The 22,576-nt window shown below is 32.7% G+C and overlaps 1 protein-coding gene and 2 long non-coding RNA genes across 6 annotated transcripts in view; 2 read left to right on the top strand and 1 right to left on the bottom strand.

Annotated features, from left to right (window-relative positions):
• The first annotated feature begins 125 nt into the window (after nt 1-125).
• On the top strand, nt 126-4,703 carry LOC143230233 (uncharacterized). 2 transcript variants are annotated; one of them, XR_013016296.1, is made up of 4 exons: nt 137-336; nt 3,151-3,350; nt 3,804-3,925; nt 4,179-4,703. It is a non-coding gene; the product is annotated as an uncharacterized LOC143230233 (long non-coding RNA). The 2 variants fall into 2 exon arrangements; XR_013016295.1 differs by lacking the exon at nt 3,151-3,350 and having other exon boundaries at nt 126-336.
• Nucleotides 3,988-4,552, bottom strand: LOC143230234 (uncharacterized). Its single transcript, XR_013016297.1, has 2 exons — nt 4,478-4,552; nt 3,988-4,333 (listed from the first exon to the last, which is right to left on the bottom strand). It is a non-coding gene; the product is annotated as an uncharacterized LOC143230234 (long non-coding RNA).
• A 1,572-nt stretch (nt 4,704-6,275) lies between the features above and the next one.
• LOC143230231 (transient-receptor-potential-like protein) overlaps nt 6,276-22,576 on the top strand; it is a 72,754-nt gene continuing 56,453 nt past the window's right edge. For 2 of the 3 annotated variants that reach the window (XM_076463404.1, XM_076463405.1), the window contains exon 1: nt 6,276-6,368. The gene's annotated coding sequence lies outside the window, so the exon portion shown is untranslated. Of the gene's footprint in view, nt 6,369-14,818; nt 15,204-22,576 lie in introns of all 3 variants that reach the window. The other variant, XM_076463406.1, reaches the window with a different exon arrangement.

Here is a 22,576-nt window from a genome sequence, read left to right as displayed (position 1 = left end):
AGCGAGGGACTAGACAGACAGTACTAATATTAATCAAAAGTCGTACTCCTTAGGAACAATATCCACTTATTTTACCAGTTTGTTTCTATAGTTATTTTGTTGTGAGAGGGCAGTAAAACCTAATTTTTGTGATAGAAATGGGTGTAGAAAATCGTAGTATGTGTTATTTGGTATCTCGAATTAATAACATCCGGAACATTTTTTATTTTAAAATAGCCACAACAAATTATCAAAAAATAATAATAATTCTTGAATATCTAAAGAAATTGGCCAGGGTTAGGTTGAGGATAATTTAATTATTTGTACCGTGATCCTGCCTTTCAGAAACAGCTTTGTGTAAGTCGTATTTAAAATATTTATTGTTATCACCATTGTATCGATGTCTTCTGTCATCAGGAATAAACGAAAATTGTTACTTAATTTAATTAGGAAAATATATGCCGCTACGAAACTGAACTGAAGCTGTTAAAAATAAACCCAAAGAAGAGCATTAGAGCTGTTTGTAAAATAACACTTTTGACATGAAATAAATTAAAATTGAGACTAAGAAATTATATTTTAAATTAACCAGGATTATGTAAAAACTGAGCCCAGGTACTGGGTGTGCGGTTCATGGTCATGTGTTTTTATAATATTATTATATATTACCTACTTGTGGTCAGGATTGAATGATTAGTATATTTGTAAGGTTCAAAAGGAATTGATAGTGATAATGTAAATTTGTTGGTGGAGATATCAGTGCATGTTAAACATTATGAAATCATGACATATCTTAATGTAGGAATTGAAAAAAAAATTCCATGTTATATTTAGATTGGATTTCAAGTAAAAAATATACATTATGATTCCTTTACCATAACAATACCCTATTGAGACATGAAAAATGTTCATACTACCACCATTAGAGGTTATGTTATTAATGGAGAGATGTGTCAACCCTTAAACCTTTACCTTTATAGATTATGCTATTTAATGGAAAGATGTGTCAACCCTTAGACCTTTACCTTTAAAGATTATGTTATTTAATGGAAATATGTGTCAACCCTTAAACCTTTACCTTTATAGATTATGTTATTTAATGGAAATATGTGTCAACCCTTAAACCTTTACCTTTATAGATTATGTTATTTAATGGAAAGATGTGTCAACCCTTACCTTTATAGATTATGTTATTTAATGGAAAGATGTGTCAATCTTTAAACCTTTACCTTTATAGATTATGTTATTTAATGGAAAGATGTGTCAATCTTTAAACCTTTACCTTTATAGAATATGTTATTTAATGGAAAGATGTGTCAATATTTAAACCTTTACCTTTATAGATTATGTTATTTAGTGGAAAGATGTGTCAACCCTTACCTTTATAGATTATGTTATTTAATGAAAAGATGTGTCAATCTTTAAACCTTTACCTTTATAGTTTATGTTATTTAATGGGAAGATGTGTCAATCTTTAAACCTTTACCTTTATAGATTATGTTATTTAATGGAAAGGTGTGTCAACCCTTAAACCTTTACCTTTAAAGATTATGTTATTTAATGGAAAGATGTGTCAACCCTTACCTTTATAGATTATATTATTTAATGGAAAGATGTGTCAATCTTTAAACCTTTACCTTTATAGTTTATGTTATTTAATGGAAATATGTGTCAACCCTTAAACCTTTACCTTTATAGATTATGTTCTTTAATGGAAAGATGTGTCAATTTTTAAACCTTTACCTTTATAGATTATGTTATTTAATGGAAAGATGTGTCAATCTTTAAACCTTTACCTTTATAGATTATGTTATTTAATGGAAAGATGTGTCAATCTTTAAACCTTTACCTTTATAGTTTATGTTATTTAATGGAAAGGTGTGTCAACCCTTAAACCTTTACCTTTAAAGATTATTTTATTTAATGGAAAGATGTGTCAACCCTTACCTTTATAGATTATGTTATTTAATGGAAAGATGTGTCAATTTTTAAACCTTTACCTTTATAGATTATGTTATTTAATGGAAAGATGTGTCAATCTTTAAACCTTTACCTTTACAGATTATGTTATTTAATGGAAAGATGTGTCAATCTTTAAACCTTTACCTTTATAGATTATGTTATTTAATGGAAAGATGTGTCAATCTTTAAACCTTTACCTTTATAGATTATGTTATTTAATGGAAAGATGTGTCAATCTTTAAACCTTTACCTTTACAGATTATGTTATTTAATGGAAAGATGTGTCAATCTTTAAACCTTTACCTTTATAGATTATGTTCTTTAATGGAAAGATGTGTCAATCTTTAAACCTTTACCTTTATAGTTTATGTTATTTAATGGAAATATGTGTCAACCCTTAAACCTTTACCTTTGTAGATTATGTTATTTAATGGAAAGATGTGTCAACCCTTAAACCATAATCTACCTTTATAGATTATGTTATTTAATGGAAAGATATTTTTAGGAGTGCATATCTCACTATAGTAGACCATTCCACATGTATCTAGATATTCATGTCATGATACCACACATATCTTGATACAGAAGTTTCATCATAAGTTTGTTACGAAGTTTGATGGTCTTTTCTATAATTTATTATCTATATTATCAACATTGTCTTATTTAAGTACTTCACACATTACAGAGGTTTTTCAAATTCTCAGGTTTGGTCGACTAAACGGCAGCTGACAAGAGAAGTTAATATCTGTTGTTATGTTACTTTGCATGTGATGTTTTTTTATAAAATAAATAAAGCCAACATGTTGCATTCAATGCTCATTTTCCTTTGTTAAATCATTAATTTGTAGCAAAAATACTTCGGTAGAAACTCCGATTTTACCAAATTTCGTGAAAATATAATGACGGTGTATTGATACAATAATTTGTTTGTATCGCCACACTTTTTAAAAATAGTACAGTCTATATTTGGTCTGTAGTGATGAAACAACGCCAAAGACAAGACAGTAGGTAAATTTCAGTTGGTTGATATCCCAGTACATGCTTAATAATCTTGGAGTAGTTTTTATCTTGCTGTATGTTGTTTACTTTGTTATTTTATATTAAGGTAACTGATTTTTTTCTAACTTAATGGCTGAGAACTTCAGTAATTACAACAGTACTTGGGCTAAAGCGCTACTCATATATATATATATATATATATATATAGAGAGAGAGAGAGAGAGAGAGTGAGAGATTGAGTCACGTGACCGTATGACGACATGGGGAAGTCGCCGCCATTGTCAAAACGGGAATAGACATCCAAATATCACTGACGGATAACTGACAACTTCTCAAACAATGTCCGAGAGCTGCGCTTGTTTCAATTGCAAAAATAAGAGTAAAAAGGCTTAAGGAATCTCCTTCCATAAGTAAGTATTCACATTTATGAACGTTTCTTTCAAAATGAAGGCTTTGAAGCTCGAACAATTGCAAACTGTCGTCTGCTTTGCGTCTGTCAAGGGTCAAACTCACACAAACTTGGAATCGCCTGTCCATCTACTAATTTCTACTAGATCTACTAGGCTATATACCGTAGGCCGAATTAAAATATTGAACGTCAGGATTAAGTTTGATATGGTACTGATTTAGACTGAGGTATTGAATATACCAGTATTTAGGTATGAATAAGCGATCAAAGAGCCAAATCATGAATGGCAATGGCCCCTGGTGAAAATTAGGCCCAAACTAAACACTTTTTTGGTCCCAATACTGTTTTTTTTTTCCTTGTCCAATTTTAAAATTTGAAAAGAAGATTTTAGATAGACTGACAGATGTTGGAAAGTATATCCTCAAAATCAGTTACAATACAATTTCATTTTTAGGTTCCCTTCTGATGAAGCTGTTCGTCAACAATGGTTGAAGAATGTAAATCGTTAAGAATTTCAGCCATCCAGACATCACAGGGTGTGCGGTCAAAACTTTCTGACAAAAAATTATATGAGAGGTATAAAACTACTTGGACAATACTTTCAATACTTATTAATATTTTTGAAAAGAAAACTAATATTTTTATTTTTGAAAACTACAATCAATGACTTTATTACGTAAAAATACATAATAATGACTGCCTATGTTTGTTACTGTTTATAAGACGTGTATATTTAAGAAATGAGATAACAACTAACTACCAGTGGCCTTCTTTGTGAAAACATGCTGCAATCCCAAAACTTAAAAAAATAGTTTTCATTTATTCCCAGGAATGCACCCAAGAAACTTAAAAGATGACATCTTGAAGTATGAACTGAAACAGTGCCTACCATCTTTCCAGGTCATCAACAGCAAGTTGTACAAATACAAAGTAGACCACCTCCAAGAAAACGAGCTCCTGAAATCAAGGAAACATGCTCAGTACCTGCGAAGAAGAAACAAACGTCCAGTGTTGAGCATTCATACTGTTAAACTGTTCCAGTGGAAGATCAGCTTGAAGCAGCTAATGACAAGAGTTTAGTCAATTATATAGTTTTCTCAGGAAATGCTCACTCCCTTCGAAACTCACATGAGCTAGCATGTTGGTTGTGTGTTGTTGACATCATTCCAGTTTGTGCGGCCATTTTGAAGGGTCCATTACGTCACATTCTCTGATTGGTCAATGTACGAGAGTGTTCTCTCTATCATGTTTATAACTCGAAAGTGCTACTCTGTAACGCCATCTAGTCGTAGACGTTCCCATGAATATTTTCTGGTCATAAAAACGAAAAAAAAAAAAAATGTTCAAGTTGTAACTTGTGTTTTTTAACTGTATTTTTAATTTTTCATAATCAGCAGTTATCGAAATAAGTTCTATAATAGTAGTAGGATACATTCATATCTCTAGCAAAGTTTTTAATGTATTCATATTCTTGAATAAAACGTAACATTGAAAAACTCGCCGAAAAAGGTGCTATTACCATATTACGATGCACTTCATTTAAGAACTTCTCCCTTAAGAAAGTTTTTTGGGAGAATGGTGCATTGATTAAGGGAAGTAATGCTTTTTGTAACTATTGCTTTATTTAGACATTTCATGGACCCTAACGTTTATAAATGAACTTTTCGTTTAACAAAATCGCTCTCTTTGTTTCTGTTATTTCGCTGACGAATACGTGTTGTTTATTAATTCGTGTATATTTTATTGTAGCGTTTCATCAGGATGTCACGTATCGGCGCGTGTTTTACTTATTTCTGATTAGAGAAGGAATATTAAAAACATTATCATCTTATTTGTTTATCAGTCAAATCTCAAATTTTAGGATAGTAGGCAAAAGTAAAATAACGTAAAAAAAGAAATATCTTGAAATTTGACTCAAAACAAGCCCACATTAGATTGTTTTTGTTTTGGAATTTCGCGCAAAGCTACACGAGGGCATCTACGCTAGCCGTTCCTAATTTAGCAGTGTAAGACTACAGGGAAAGCAGCTAGTCATCACCACCCACAGTCAACTCTTGGGCTACTCTTTTACCAACGGATAGTGGGATTGATCGTCACATTATAACGCCCCCACGACTGAAAGGGCGAGCATGTTTGGTGCAACGGGGATTCGAACGCCTTAACCCACTTGGCCATGTCGGGCTGCACAAATTAGAATGGTGAATATTCTATAACAATGTTTTCCTAGGAATGTAAGTTATGAAATAAAAACCTACCAAGTAAAATAGAAAGATAGTTCTATTCTTTATGTGTTTGCTCCCATCCACTTCCCTTGATGGCTTAGGGGTAAGTTTAAGGATTAGACTTAAATTCTGGGTTGTCACAATAGAAACATTCTGTAGTTTTGTACTTATCAGCATAACACAAAACAAACTGTGTGTGTCTGTTCTATAACATTTTATCGAGTAAGTGCAGAAAGAAACTTGTTAGTTTTGTGCATGTTTCGTTACGATTTCCTGCCGCTAGGGGTTGTTGTTGTAATTTTACCTTAAAACTGCTCTATGGGTTATCTGCACTCTGTCCATCGCGAGTAATCGAATCCAGAAGTTTAGCATTGTAAACTTCGGGGGGCTATTAGGAGTCACGCGTGTTTCTTCTGGTGCCCCCTAGATTTGTGCGCAATCGTATTCCTTGCATTGATTTTTACATTTTCTGTATTAAAAAAAAAAACAGGATTAAAATCTGTGTATAATTAAACAAACATATCACAATTCGAAGACAAGCATCTGCTGGCGGTAATTCTACGTTGCTGACGTAACATAAGCTCTAGCCATTCATATCCATTCTCAATAACCCAAAGGTTCTAGCTCGTAGCCATAGCAACAACGGAGGCAGCGTTTGACAGTTAATCGCGACTACTGCGTTTTCCTCCTAAACGTGCAGTTTTCGCGGCAGTGTGATCCTAGCCACGAGGACAACAAGACTACTGCACCTGGTTGGTCATCTGGGTTGCTAAGTGCGTAAGATAACGTTTACTCAGGTAAGTAGGTCTTTTTGTTTCCTTTCTTTGCGTTATTAATATGCTAGTTTTACTTAGATTTGGCAGCCATGCATTTTCAAGAAGGAAAAAAAAAAATTGGAACGTGAACTTAAAAGTGGGAAGTTTACCTGGAACCAGAAAAATCCATACCGCGCGTAGATTTATCATAACTCCATTTTAGGTTATTCTAATAATTAAAAGCACAAAGCGATGGAATAATGTGAAACTTTCTATTGCAGTGTTACTTATGTTTCAGCGTTGAAAACAATTATTTCTTGGGTACATATGATGCTGAATACCAGTATTAAATCTTACATCATCGGCTGCAGGAACTGTTTTCATGGACGAACGCGAACTTTTTGTTTGAAAATAATGGGTAACTTTTTATCTACATTTATATGTTTTTCAAACTAGATTATTCTATATTTATTTTTTCGTGTTTTTCTCTTACCTTTACGTCAGCGTAATAATTTCTTATAACTTTAATCTAATTACTTCAAAACATTTAGTTTTAATATAATATGTTTTATAACTTTAGTTTCAATATAATGTATTAAATGCAGTTTCAGTATAATGTACTTTTTAAATTTAGTTACAATATAATGTGTTTTATAACATTAGTTTTGAGGCGTATTATAATTTATCTCGGACGATTCTCCGATTTATTATGTCCCGTATTTTTCGTATTACGACTTGAAATACCCGGAAATTTAGTTTTTGTTTAGAAGTTAATTGATACATACCACATGTATGATATTTGTCGGTAAGATTGATACACACATTTTTTTTCTTAAGACAAATATATTTTAATATACAAACAACAGTACAATTTATGATAACGGTTGTTACAAATAATGATTTATACACAAACACTTTATCAAGTATAAACAAAGCTGAATCTTCTATCTGGTCTGAAACTAAACATTTTAGTTCACGACCAACGTTTAATTTTATGTTGACATCGGTACAATTCACTTAACGGGTATGCTATTCTCACTTCTAACTTAACGGGTAGGCTATTCTCACACGTCAGTTTTTCTGCGGAAATTATACGATATCTTCATACACATAAATACTAACATTAGAAGTTAATTTTGAAGTTGAACGGTTTGTAATAGAAATCTATAAACGTTCCTGGTCAAATATCTGAAGTTTTCCGTTTAATAAGCGTTTATTACAATCACAGTATACTAACTGTAGCAAACCAACAATATTAAACTGTCTCCCTGTGTTGCGTTGGTTACCTTTTATAAGCCTGAGAGGAGATTTTTCCAGAAAGCTAAAACAGCAATACTGGTATTTCACATACACACATCGTACGTTGTTGATTCTTACACTCAAGAATCTTCTACAAATTTACAGAACAGGCGGGGCTTTAGCAATACACATTTAAAAATACAAGTTACATGCATTTCTATATTAAACTGAAACAAACATAAATATTAAAATAAATAATATTAAATCCGTTACAGTTTTAATATAATGTATTTTAAAACTTTAATTTTAAATTAATGCCTTATAACTTTACTTTTAATTAATGTCTTTTATAAATATTTGCAACGGAACTGTACTTAAAATTAATGTTTATTGTTTTGTTTTCCTAAAACTATCTGAGTATCATATGATTAATGTAAACTCTCAAGTATACAGAATATAAAGAAACTCACGAAATTCATAATTTATATTTAAAAAGAGCTCTGTTTGACAATAAACATCTTTATTTCTCACCATCCAAAGCTTCTAAACAAAATACATTGACAAAAAATACTTATAACAGGTGATTTTTTTACTAATAGTAGTATAAACAATTTATTTTTGAGATTAAATGTTTAAGAATTACATGAATCACCAGTTTCGAGTTTATTCTTGTTTTTAGCTATCTGAACTCTGTGCACCACGAGAAACTGAACCACAAATTTTTAGTGTTATAAGTCGCAAATTTATCGCTTACCTTCAAGTGGACTCTTTTTGATTGAAACGACAGACAAGTTAACTTGACTGTTTCAAGGAGATAAAATACCACAAGTTCGCAGGTTAGAAGGGATAGCAGTAGCGTCTAACGCATTCACAGTACCGTTCTGATATTGTTCCAGACAGTCTAGAAGGATAAGCTGTCGTGGCTGAACCAAGGATTCTCAATTTGTGATAGGTAGAGCTACTATCGGTTATACACGACACAATTAACATAAAATATGTAGTAAGCACTATCTGAGCTTTCTATGTACATTGGTATAATACTTTCAGACTCACCCTTTACCTGCATACAGCTTGTCAGTATTTTCCTCTTTTCAAACTGACAAAAACGGTACCACATATTCTTCCATCATGTCAGAAAAAACAACAACCGCATCCTTCCATTTCATGGTAAGTTTTAAAAATATGAATTTTTGTTACCAGACTTTTATATTTTTTGTTTGTAAATTTAATAAATTAAACAAAAGGTGGTGCATGAGCCTGAGAACCACTGCTTTAAGTAATTCATAATATCATTCTAATATTGTTCCAGACAATTCTAAAGGTGTTAGCTACAACATTCCTAGTACCATTCTCATATTATTTCATTCACTTGTGTCAGCATTTTCATTACAATGTTTAATGTGCTGTAAAAATCTTTATGTTCCAAGATCTTTAACTAAATTAATATGAAACATTTTGGATTAAAGTTGTTGGTTGGAAATTTTTCCTCCATCTCTCTATGCTCAATAAAACAAGTCCCCCGCTAGTACAGCGGTATGTTTACGGATTTACAACGCTAAAATCAGGGGTTCGATTCCCCTCGGTAGGCTCACCAGAAAGCCCGATGCGGCTTTGCTACAAAAAAAGACACTCCACTCACTTGTATTCCTGGTGGCACAGCGGCATGTTTGCGGACCTACAACGCTAATATGCGGGTTTCGATAACCGTGATGGGCAAAGTATCCGATAGCTCGTTGTGTAGCTTTATGCTTAATTACAAACAAGTAAACAAAAACCAGTGTAACTCGAAAGCTACAAGAGTTAGTCGTATCATATAAAGCATTCACAGTAACGTTCTGATAAGACTGTTTCAGACACTCGAAGGTTAAAGAATTAACCTTTCGAAAGCGTTCGGGTTATAAGGTTTTCATTCCATCTCTATAATTCTTGAACTTTAGTGTGTTTTTTAACATCACGATGGTGTTTAAAGTACTAAGCGAACCATAATGAATTTTTTTTAATTATTTACGAGATATTACTATTCTAGATCATTTACTGAGAAATGCTATTTTATAAACATTTTTAATATTTCAGTTTAGAGTTTTGTCTGCTAGAGGGCGCTAATCATGATTATGATGCAATATATCTAGAAAGTTCATGAAACTTGAGGCCACTTTAAAATCAAGTAATTTCGGGTAGTATTTAAAAATGGGAACAATGTAAAAACGAGACCCAGTGAAGCAATTAGCTAATAATCAGTTAACGACTAACTAGTTAATAATCGGTGACTATTAAATGAATGATTGAGTTCGTTCATTGTCGGCACCAGTGACTGAAATTCTGTAAATACGTTTTTGTATTTGTGAGTTAGGAATAACATTAGTTTTGAAATTTCTACTGAAACGTTGTGTGTGATCATAGGCCTACAACCTATGTCAAAGAGAACGTAGCCTGTAACAAATGTTATTGAAGAAATAAATTAGTTTGTTATCGTTATGTGAACTGGACTCAACACTATTTTTATCAAATAATATAAAAGAAGCCGTGCAACAATGGAACACGTTATAACAAGACAACTTGAAGATTTGATTATATTGGGCATTCTTTATCTATGATAGACCTGGCATGGCAAGGTGGATTGGTTGATTGGTTTGGTGTTTTATGGCGCAAAGCAACTAGGCTATCTGCGCCTGGTAAGATGGAGAGGGGAACTCGACTCGCATTCTGAGGGGCACGACTTCGAATTCCTGTTATACCAAACATGCTCGCCCTACCAGCTGTTGGGGCGTTATAATGTAATGGTCAATCCCACTATTCGTTGGTAAAACAGTAGCCCAAGAGTTGGCAGTGGGTGGTGATAACTAGCTGTCTGTCTCCCGCTAAAATCAGGGGTTTAATTCCATTCGGTGGGCACAGCAGATAGTCTGATATGGCTTGCTATAAGAAAACACACACAGAGTAGCTGCCTTCCCCTCTAGCATTAGACTGTAAAATTTAAGGATGGCTGATACAGATAACATTCATGTAGCTTTGCGCGAAATTCAAAACAAATAAACGAACAAACTGTATCTATAGCAGAGCAAAGTTAATGATGAAGCCTGAAAATGTTCAATATGACAAAATCCTTTATAGTTATTAGTTTCGCGTTTGATAAGCTGAATTATTTGTTTTTAAGCAAAGGAGACTGAATAGAATTCATTGTTGACAAAAATATTTTATTCGTGATTTAGTGGGTTAACGCAACACATTAGAACGCTCAGTTTCACTAAGTAGCCGCTGGAAGTTTTTTCGCTGGCTGCCATTGTTCCTTGTCACTGAACGCAAGAAAATCCACTTCTGAAGTGAACACTTTTTAATAGTTATCATCTCTATAAAAAGTGTTAAGAAGGGTATATTACATTTAATACAATTTATATTCAATATATTGCAATAAAATCATCCATGTGTATAATACCGACATGCGTTTTTTGTTTTCTGTTTCTGTCTTCATATTATCTCTTTCAATCAGTTAACGGAAGAAGTCGTCCTGTTTTTGTGTTTTGTTTGTAAAATTCCCTTAGAGAATGAATCATTTGTGTTGTTATTTTTTTCTCAGATTGAACATTTAGTACACATGAATACTGACGGATCAGTGTTGGTATCAGTATGAAATAACACAAAAATTGATACTTTATCTGTGCTGTACTTTTAAAAATGGCTCGGCATGGCCAGGTGGTTAAGGCACTCGACTCGTAATCAGAGGGTCGCGGGATCGAATCTCCGTTGCACCAAGCATGCTCGCCTTTTCAGCCGTGGGGGCGTTATAATGTACCATTAATCCCACAATTCGTTGTAAAAGAGTAGCTCAAGAGTTGGCGGTTGGTGGTGATGACTACCTGCCTTCCCTTACGCTGCTAAATTAAGGACGGCTAGCGCAGATAGCCCTTGTGTAGCTTTGCGCGAAATTCAAACCAAACAAACTCTCAAAAATGAACATTACGATTTTTTTTCTACGATTAACCTTTCAGGAGATACAGAATGCAACGGATATTTGGCTATTCTACACATAGATTGTAGATAGATAGCCTCAGTTATGTCGTGCTCTAATGACATTGTTTATATCTGCTGGAACACTATACCACGTGTGTATTCTACTAATTTCAATATTTAAGTCATTTGTTTTTGTTTGTTTTACTTTTGTTATGACTGCTAACGAGTTAAGATGCTTATATGTTATGTTATATTCAAAAAACGAATCTGTTCTACCGGCTTCGTCAGAAGTATGAAATATTAAACAGCTGATGTTGTTGTTGTTTTGAATTAAGCACAAGGCAACACAATGGGCAATCTGTTTTCTGCCCACCACGGGTATCGAAACCCGGATTTTAGCGTTGTAAGTCCGCAGACGTACTGCTGAGGCACAAGGGGGCATAGACAGCTGATAAATCACATAAAAATATGTGAAATCGTAACGTTCTGTAATCTGTACAGTAGTAAAGAAATGTACTCGAATCGAATTCTAGTTGTTACAAAACAAACAAGATTCACTTTAACTGTTTGGAGTTAGATCTTCCGACGTAGACTTCGGTAATCGTTTTCTTATCCATTTTCTGATAGATTATTTCTCTTGAAAGTTTTATGATATGTTCTTCTTTGTCGTTATTTTTTCTTGTGGTCTTTGTTTTCGCTACCATTAAAGGCCTGTACTGGTGTGCCACCTAATAACTGGCACTTTCCAGATAGTTGTGTTGATCCAAAATATAGCCAGACCTAAGCTTACACCATGACGTTAAGATTCACTTTCGTGTATTTACTAAACATATATTTTTCAGATTACGCCCTGATCGATACTGGAATGTTTTGTTGCTTTCACCTTAGGCCTGTATTGTTTGTTTGTTTTACAATATTCACGCAAAGCTACAGATATGGCTATATGCGCTTAGCTATCCCAAATCTTGAACTGATAGACTAGCAGCTACAATCAAGAGTGCTCACACTTAACTCTTCAGCTACTCTTGTCTTGTGTTTATTTGTTTTTTGGAATTTCGCGCAAAGCTAAGGAGGGCTATCTGCGCTGGTCGTCCCTAATTTAGCAGTGTATGACTAAAAGGAAAGCAGCTAGTCATCACCAACTATCACCGAATCTTAGACTATTTTTTTACCAACGAATAGTGGACATGAGCGTAACATTATCATGCTTCCACAGCTGAAAGGGCAAGCATGTTTGGTATGATAGGGATTCGAACCCGCGACCCTCAGATTACAAGACGAGCGCCCAAACCATCTGGTCATGTTAGGCCTACTCTTGTGTGATAAAGCTATGGAATTTTATACTCTTACACAGATAAATACTATGATTCACAGCCTGGGCACCCTAACAACTAAAGTCCCGCCTATCTTCAAATGTTATTTCGATTTAAGTTTTTAAAAGTGTTTTTGTTCATAGATTAGTAATAAATTGATTTCAATTTGCGTTTTTCTTTTCAGTAGTCAACAGTCAAGCTAAAATAAAAATGTCAGATAATTCTCTCTCATCTAAATATTTTAAAAAATATGTACACTTCGCAAAGCTATTCATGTCATGTTAAAATATTTTTCATAACGAAGTAACTAATATTTGTTGTCGTAGTTTACTATTTACATTTTGTAAGAACCTTCCCTTCTGCTGCTTTAAAATATTAGTAATTTTTATGGATTTTAATACTGAACGAGTCGAATATCTATTCTGCTTCATTAGATAGACTTAATTAAATATTAATTACAACTAAGAAACACAAACATGCACATAAAACGTTTCTGACAATATTAGCTCAAAACAAAAGCTGTCGCACATAAAACGCATACAAAAGAAATAAGTTCTGGCCTATCTTACCCGGTAGTCCATTATAGTAACATGTTTTATTTTTATTTACTTGTTTGCTGTTCTGTTTCAGTAGAAGCAATTATCGGAGGCCCCTAGTGGCTCAGCAGTAAGTCTGAAGGCTCATAACACCTCGAAACAGGTTTTGTTACTCATGGTGGGTGCAACATAAATATGCCATTTTATAGAGTTATTTAACAACAACAAATGAACAAAAAAAAATGTTATTTTACATCGTCTACATAAACACTCGCTTTCGCTTCGTTTGTATCCTTTCTGTTTTCGTATGTGAGAATTCCAAATAAAGGTTAAGCCTAATATTCAGTGTACGTCTAAGGATAATACTAAAATATATATGAATAAATCATAATGAAAGTTTAGTAAATTGTATTTTTAAATATCCAGAATCCACCTCAATAGAAAAATCTTGAATAACATCCAATTAAATGTAATTACGAATCGAATGATCTTTTGACGCAAAACCTTTGTAAAATTTCACGACAACTTGTCTAAATATATACTTAGGAAAAGCATAGTGATTAGTAAATTTGTGATGGTTTCTATACGTGGCTGGAATAAGAGAATAAAACTTAGTCTTTTATTGTTTACCGAAAAAATAAAAATAAGCCTTTCATTATACTGAAAAATAAAACTAAGCCTTTTCTTTCTACAAGTTTGAAAACGTACTTAATGTCACGTCAAACATTTTCATGACTACTTTATAACTACAGTAAGAAAATAAAAGTTAACCATTGTACTATAATTTTCTGATTGTATACTTTCTTTACGCACAAGAAAGTGAAATCAAGAAGCTAACATAAAGGATGCTGATTCAGTCAGGTTGTGGTAATAAGAGTTTTTTTTTGTTTTTTTGCCCAACTATAAATGAATGATCTTTTCCCATGAACATTCATTCACTGACCATATTCGCACGTGTTCACGCATCAAAAATAAAAGTTTTTTACAGGGTGTATGGCTTTGTCATGACTTCACATTATTGAGTAACATGCGCAGTTCAGTCATGATTATGCGTTATTGAACAATGTAGGTGGTACTGTTATAACGGTGTATTATTAAACAAAAAAAAATCAGCATAACAAGTAATAATACAATATAAGTAATGTTTTTCACGTAAAGTATTAAAAACCAAGTTTGTTGTCCAGAATTTCTTCTCAATAACGTAGCAAAATTTGATTCCTGTAGATTTGTTTCTGCCATATTTATATTACCAATAATCTGAGTTTGCAGGGATCATGTTTTTATTGAACACTGACAAAATAAAACTGGTTGCTTTTTATTATTAGCATTACAGAATTATAAACGTTTCTACTATCGACAAGTGCCATGATATAAAGTCTGTTTTGTGTAGATATTATTATTTAGTTTATTTTGTGAATGAATATTTTATTACTATTTAATTTTTTTATTATAATAGTTAAAAACAGACGATTATTGGAAGTTCTGTGCGTAACTCGTTGGTGCAGAGAATATAACGAGCAGACGATTTAGTAATAAGCGTATAAATGGTATGAGATGAGAGAGAAACAGTGGACCTACAAGGACAATAGTAGAAGAGGTTTATGTCACTTCCAAGGATAAGTTCGGCATGAAATCAACTACTATAAAGGTGATAGGCCTGTGATTTAATATATTAGAGTAAGACTAACAGTAGAAAAGGAAAAAAAAACAAAAAATAGTTTATTCCATCAAAGCGTGGTTTTAATGTAATTGAATCTGCCTGAGTACACTTTGACAAAAAGTACAGAGAATATTATGAAGAGAGAAGACCAAACGATTACTGCGGTAACGTGCGCCATTGTGTAAGTAAATTTTTGACAGATTACTAATGCGACAGAAACAGAGAAAGATAGGTCAAATTGTCAAATGAAATTCTAAGACAATTGAATAGACTTTTGATAACAAGAATAGAACTGTGTAGCGTTTATTTATAATATGCTTATTATATATATAATATAAAGAAGTTGTAATACATACGCTTAACTAGTTCCGAATATATATGTATATTATTTTGAAAAAGTGAGTGTTCGCTTATGTTTTCGAATTTTATCGCCAACAAGTCACAGACATAGAAAAATCCAAAACCAAACAACACAGTACATATTTATACTATAAAGAAGTATAAGTAAAAACATTTAACTGACAATTGGCGAACGTAAGCCAACCTTAACATCTGAAAATTAGGTTCAAAACTTACACTAACTAAAGAATTTTACTACGGCGATCATTATTGGTTCGAAAAATTCGGGATAATAATACATACATGTAAAAATCTTAGAAAACTTATCTTACAGATTTGATAATAAGTGAACAATAACAGACAATAATGATAACTGAACAATGACGGTTAATTACCAGTAACGTAGGTAGTATGACTAATGACATAGATATAATGATTTCTGAAAAATGGCAGCTTAATTAAAGATTACTACGTTTTTATTCATAAGTAATAATGATTTTTGTCACGTCATCGCGACGTAGGTATGAAACCTATCGTTACGCCTCTGTATCCAGGAGATTGGTTTCTTTTTGCAAAATAACACCTGTCTGTAATTAATTTGTAAGCTGTGCGATTATGGTTTACACAGTGAACAAATACTCGCTAATCTGGCTTTAGTTTTCTACAATCAACTTGAAACACTAAAATTAGCGTTATCAAATAAATTTTAATCTTCGAAAATACCCTTTACAGTTTATCATACCGAATATTTTGAGAGGTACATAATAAAGTATTTCAATTGAATTTCCGTACAATGTTATAAGGTACTTATTTATGAGTAAGGATATGTTAAAACTGGATTCGATACGTATTTGTTTTTCCTTACTATATATTTCGTACTATCACCATTTTGTTAGGCTATGTCGCAGACGTTATGGTATCGCAGAGAAAACACCCTGTACTAGCATATAAGTATTGTTAATTATGAAATGAAAATTTTACTCTCTGCCTTTACAAAGATAGCTGCCTGAGAAGTTATACAAATTAAAACCAGATGTTTAAAATATGCTTGTGCTAGTGCTGTTTCATCTTATTAATAATTTGTAACTTTTTCTTAGTATACATTTGGTTGTAAAACATTCACATGACAATTGAGACCTCGTATATAGGTCTCTAAATGCACACCTGGAAACATTTGAAGACATTTTATACTGACTATTAATTACTACTCTACAGACTAGATTAAAACAGTAAGAACAATACAACAAAGCAGTACAAATAATGGATAAAAACGGTACAGTAGAGATTCTTGATACTTGATGACGAGAAACCCGCTTGAAATAAAAATGTGTCTCAGAACGGCTGGTATGGGTATTAACACTTTATTGATAAGCAGAGAACAACATTTCGACCTTCCTAGGTCATATTCAGGTTAACCTACTGAGGTACAGTAGAGAGATTACTACAATATAATAAACTACAGTTGGTGCACAACACTTGTTATACTAAACTACAGCAGGTGCACAACACTTGTTATAATAAACTACAGCAGCTACACAACACTTGTTATAATAAACTACCGCAGGTGCACAACACTTGTTATAATAAACTACAGCAGGTGCACAACACTTGTTATAATAAACTACAGCAGGTGCACAACACTTGTTATAATAAACTACAGTTGGTGCACAACACTTGTTATAACAAACTACAGCAGCTGCACAACACTTTTTATAATAAATTACAGCAGGTGCACAACACTTTTTATAATAAATTACAGCAGGTGCACAACACTTGCTATAATAAACTACAGCAGGTGCACAACACTTGTTATAATAAAATGTAACTAAAATCATGAAAAGTTCAGGTGATTACGAAAGCCAGTGTTAAAATTAGAATTTGATGTCATATTTGCACAGATCTCATCGAGTGTTTTCTAAAAATATGTAGTTTTACATATTCTTATATTATCTGATAAAATATATAACAAATTAACAACGTTTTAAAGGGGGGCTTCTTTTCTTTCTTTTTTTTTTGTCTTTTCCCTGTATATACTGGACCGAGCGGAATTAGACCGGATTATATATGACTGTGTCCTTTAGGAGGGTCATGTACTCGGTAGATCCCCCCTTCTTTCACAAGTCGTTACTTCGCAGTGATTATTGATTAATATACCAGAATTTTGTTGCTTTACTTGTGGTATATTGATTTATTGGTAATTGTCTACTAATATCTTAATTAACGACTCCTTCTGGCCATGTATATTTATCGCTGAACCGTCTGTAGGCCTCAACAGATTCTTTAAATCCAGGCTGACGAACAATACGTGATCTAATCTTAACCAATCAAATATCGCATATTCTAGGGTAATTAACCAGAAAGAGCATAACAGCTAATATATTGTGATACAACATTTTACTAGTGCTATTAAAATAAACCGATTCTTTTTAATGAGCAGTTGTATAAATGCAAAAAGAAATAAACATATAATAAAGATTGCGTCATTCTGATTTGTTTCTCTACTTTCACCTTGTTTGTTGCAGCCTAGATGTGATGTAAAAGAAACTTCATTTTTTGTGGATCACAAGAACCACAATATGTAGTGTAAGTAACACATATATTACATCATACAATTTAGAATGACAAGTCTCTCCTAACACAAAAATGTTCTACAACCGTACGTGTTGGAACATCAAAATGAATGAAACTGGAAATCAAAGATATAAAAAGTTGACTTCTTGAAATGTAGAAACAAATTACAGTCTTATTTTCTTTGAGGTTCTTGAAAAGAATGAAAAACTGATAAATTGTGTGAGTATTTTTATGTGACCAGCAATCTTTTGTGTACAAATTGCTTTTTTAACAACTAAACCAGATGACTGTAGATGAAAAGTTGTCCAAATACCTTTCGTTAAATGATGTCACATCCGGTTTAATTTAAAACGATGTGACTAAATCATACAGAACTTTCGTCTTCCGTAAGACGTTAAAAATCGTTTTTAATTTTTCACTTTCAAATTTTTTTTAAATTTTTCAAATAAAAATGTGTTTTCTCGTTGCATAAAAACTTCCATGTTTAATTAATTTATTGTTTATTTTAGCACAAGAGGACTTTATTACAGACTATCTTCTTTCTATTTGTAAGGTGTGTACGTGTTTTCTTGTATCAAAGCCACATCGAGCTATCTGTTGAGTTTATCGAGGAGAATCGAACCCCAGATTTAGTGGTGTAAATTTGTAAACTTACCGCTGTACCAGCGGGGAACCCGTGTGTTACTGAGTAGTCCAGATAACGTAACGACATACGTAGTTCTGAAACACCAACTACAGGAGGGCAAGCAGGCGGCAAAAAAACAACTTATTTATACATTATTATTATTATCAATTACTGTGTATCACTTTTTAATAACATATATTTATTATGAGCATCATTGTAGCTAACGTAAATAAGATTATTTTAATACTATTAATTTCAGTGTTATTTTATGCCTTGGCAGCTTGCTATAGCTTCCAATCCCTTCAAGTGATCTATTCAAGGTTCCAGTGACATAGCCTAATTCAATCTGAATTATAAAACATCTGTCTTTTCCACAAACTTCCACTCTTACTTCATTTCCTGCACCCCGCTGGTACAGCGGTAAGTCTACGGATTTACAACGCTAAAATCAGGGGTTCGATTCCCCTCAGTGGGCTCAGCAGATAGCCCGATGTGGTTTTGCTATAAGAAAACACACTCGCTTCACTTCCAACTCACATTTCAATAGGCCTAATAGTTGTGATAAAAGTAACTTACACTTTATAGGTGTATTCTTGTTTTTTACACATATTCTTTTTTTAATCGGAATTGCAACTCCTAATTTAAAAAAAAAGTGTAGAAAAACAACTACTGGTCTAAATGATTTTTTAAATAAAACTGTGGTTTGATTCGAATGGTACGCCACCTTTTGGCATTTACACCATAACTCTATGTTAAGTTTTTGTTTTGTTTTCTTTCGTTTGGAATTTTACGCAAAGCTACTCGAGAACTATTTGAATTTAAAGTAATAAATAACTTCTGGATCGGCGTTCAGTAGTGAAGCGACTTGGGAGGTTAAGTTCTCACCGGACTTTTGACTTTAACCCCCTCAGAAGTGATAGACCAGAGAGAGGGTTTGGTATGGTTTGAACTTCGTGCAAAGCTACCATGTATACATATCTTCTATATCGTTATATACTATATGCATGTAGGTTCTGTATTGTCAAATATCATATATGTGTAGGTTCTGTATCGACATATATCATGTAAGTGTAGGTTCTGTATCGACATATATCATGTAAGTGTAGGTTCTGTATCGACATATATCATATAAGTGTAGGTTCTGTATCGACATATCATCTAAGTGTAGGTTCTGTATCGACATATATCATGTAAGTGTAGGTTCTGTATCGACATATATCATATAAGTGTAGGTTCTGTATCGACATATATCATGTAAGTGTAGGTTCTGTATCATCATATATGTGGTATCGTCAAATATCATGTAAGTGTAGGTTCTGTATCGACATATATCATATAAGTGTAGGTTCTGTATCGACATATCATATATGTGTAGGTTCTGTATCGTCAAATATCATGTAAGTGTAGGTTCTGTATCGACATATATCATCTAAGTGTAGGTTCTGTATCGACATATATCATGTAAGTGTAGGTTCTGTATCCTCAAATATCATAAGTGTAGGTTCTGTATCGACATATATCATGTAAGTGTAGGTTCTGTATCGACATATATCATGTAAGTGTAGGTTCTGTATCGACATATATCATGTAAGTGTAGGTTCTGTATCGACATATATCATGTAAGTGTAGGTTCTGTATCATCAAATATCATATATGTGTAGGTTCTGTATCGACATATCATATATGTGCAGGTTCTGTATAGACATATCATATATGTGTAGGTTCTGTATCGACATATATCATCTATGTGTAGGTTCTGTATCGACATATATCATCTAAGTGTAGGTTCTGTATCGACATATATCATCTATGTGTAGGTTCTGTATCGACATATATCATCTAAGTGTAGGTTCTGTATCGACATATCATATAAGTGTAGGTTCTGTATCGACATATCATATAAGTGTAGGTTCTGTATCATCAAATATTATATATGTGTAGGTTCTGTATCGACATATATCATATATGTGTATGTTCTGTATCGACATATCATATATGTGTAGGTTCTGTATTGTCAAATATCATGTAAGTGTAGGTTCTGTATCGTCAAATATCATATAAGTGTAGGTTCTGTATCATCAAATATCATATATGTGTAGGTTCTGTATCGACATATATCATATAAGTGCAGGTTCTGTATCGACATATATCATATAAGTGCAGGTTCTGTATAGACATATCATATATGTGTAGGTTCTGTATCGTCAAATATCATGTATGTGTAGGTTCTGTATCGACATATATCATCTAAGTGTAGGTTCTGTATCGACATATATCATGTAAGTGTAGGTTCTGTATCGACATATATCATGTAAGTGTAGGTTCTGTATCGACATATATCATGTAAGTGTAGGTTCTGTATCGACATATATCATGTAAGTGTAGGTTCTGTATCGACATATATCATGTATGTGTAGGTTCTGTATCGACATATATCATATATGTGTAGGTTCTGTATCGACATATCATATATGTGTAGGTTCTGTATCGTCAAATATTATACATATATATATATTTATGGTTAGTATTAGTACTGTATAGCGTTTTCTTTTTCAGATACAGCCACCAGAAAGAATGAATAGCATATACACGAGTATATTAAAATGTGTCTTTTCAAATTTCACTTTTACAGTTTGTTATTGTAACTCTTCAGACGACAAAAGCTACTTTCTTAAATTTGTGTATTTACGAAGAAAAGTAATCTAAGTAAATATATTATATCGTGGGTCAGCAGTAAGTCTGAAGGGTTATAACGCTACAAATCAGGGTTTGTTATCCGCGATGGGCGTCGTAGAGATTTTCCTTTGTCTAAATTTGTGTTTAGTTGCAAACGGACACTGGAACAACATATACATATTATTACCTGACTGTTCACATTTTGTCCATTTATATACGTTGTTTTTGTTTTATTTTCACATATATATAAACACGGTTTTAAAATAATAAGCAAGAAAGTAATTTATAGATCTTTCGATTCAGATGCCCTCTACTGGCAAATTTCTAAGCAAATATGTGTTAACACCGCATATTCTTTCGCTGAATCGATTACTGTATGTTTCCTACATTTATCAGTTTAATCGATAAAGTTTTTTTTCACTTTTTGTGTGATACCAATCTGTTTCATAGTGAATTTTCAGACACTCAGTCTATCAATTTTATTTTTATAATTTTCTAATGAAAGATACGGATGTAATAACCATTTAAATTAATAAAGGAAGCAGTAATGACACCTATCCTCAAGGTCTGGTGTAATTCGTCAGTGAAGAACTGTTTTTGAATTCGATTGCCGTAGTAAGTCATTATTTCCCCAATAATTTTGCTAGAATGCCAAAAGACAGAATTTGGGCAGACTTTGTGATGTACGGTCACTAATAATGGCGAATTAGTGGGTCTACATCTTTTTGACCTCAGTAAGCACAGGCAGCATGCTTCCATAACTTGAAGTGAACAGGCATTAGTAGTTTTGTTGCTTTCTTCATATTACAGAATTTTATGGTTTTTATTAGGCTTGTTTGTTGTTTTAAACCTAGATACCATCTAATGGTAAATTACACTTACCACAGTTCCTTAGATATAAAACTGCAATACATAATGGTTTTCTATCTTTTGTTTTAGTTTTTATTATTTTGTGAACATAATAACACAGTGTCGTTACAAACAATACCACTAATGTTATAATAACACCTTATCGTTACTAACAAACATTACCACCAATGTTATAATAACACCTTATTATTTTTAACAAACGCCACCACCAATGTTATAATAACATCTTATTGTTATTAACAAACGCCACCACCAATGTTATAATAACACCTTATTGTTATTAACAAACGCCACCACCAATGTTATAATAACACCGTGTTGTTATTAACAAACGCCACCACCAATGTTATAATAACACCGTGTTGTTGCTAACAAAGTATAGCAAAAATAATATGATAACGTTGTGTTGTTAGTAGCTTAAAATGTTACAATTGTTCGTTGGATGGAATGCATTTATAATATACGTCATCACT

The sequence above is a fragment of the Tachypleus tridentatus genome, chromosome 10, assembly GCF_004210375.1.
Source record: "Tachypleus tridentatus isolate NWPU-2018 chromosome 10, ASM421037v1, whole genome shotgun sequence".
NCBI classification, from domain to species: Eukaryota; Metazoa; Arthropoda; class Merostomata; order Xiphosura; family Limulidae; genus Tachypleus; species Tachypleus tridentatus.
Note: the sequence above shows the minus strand (reverse complement) of the source record. Positions and strands in the feature narration are given on the sequence as shown.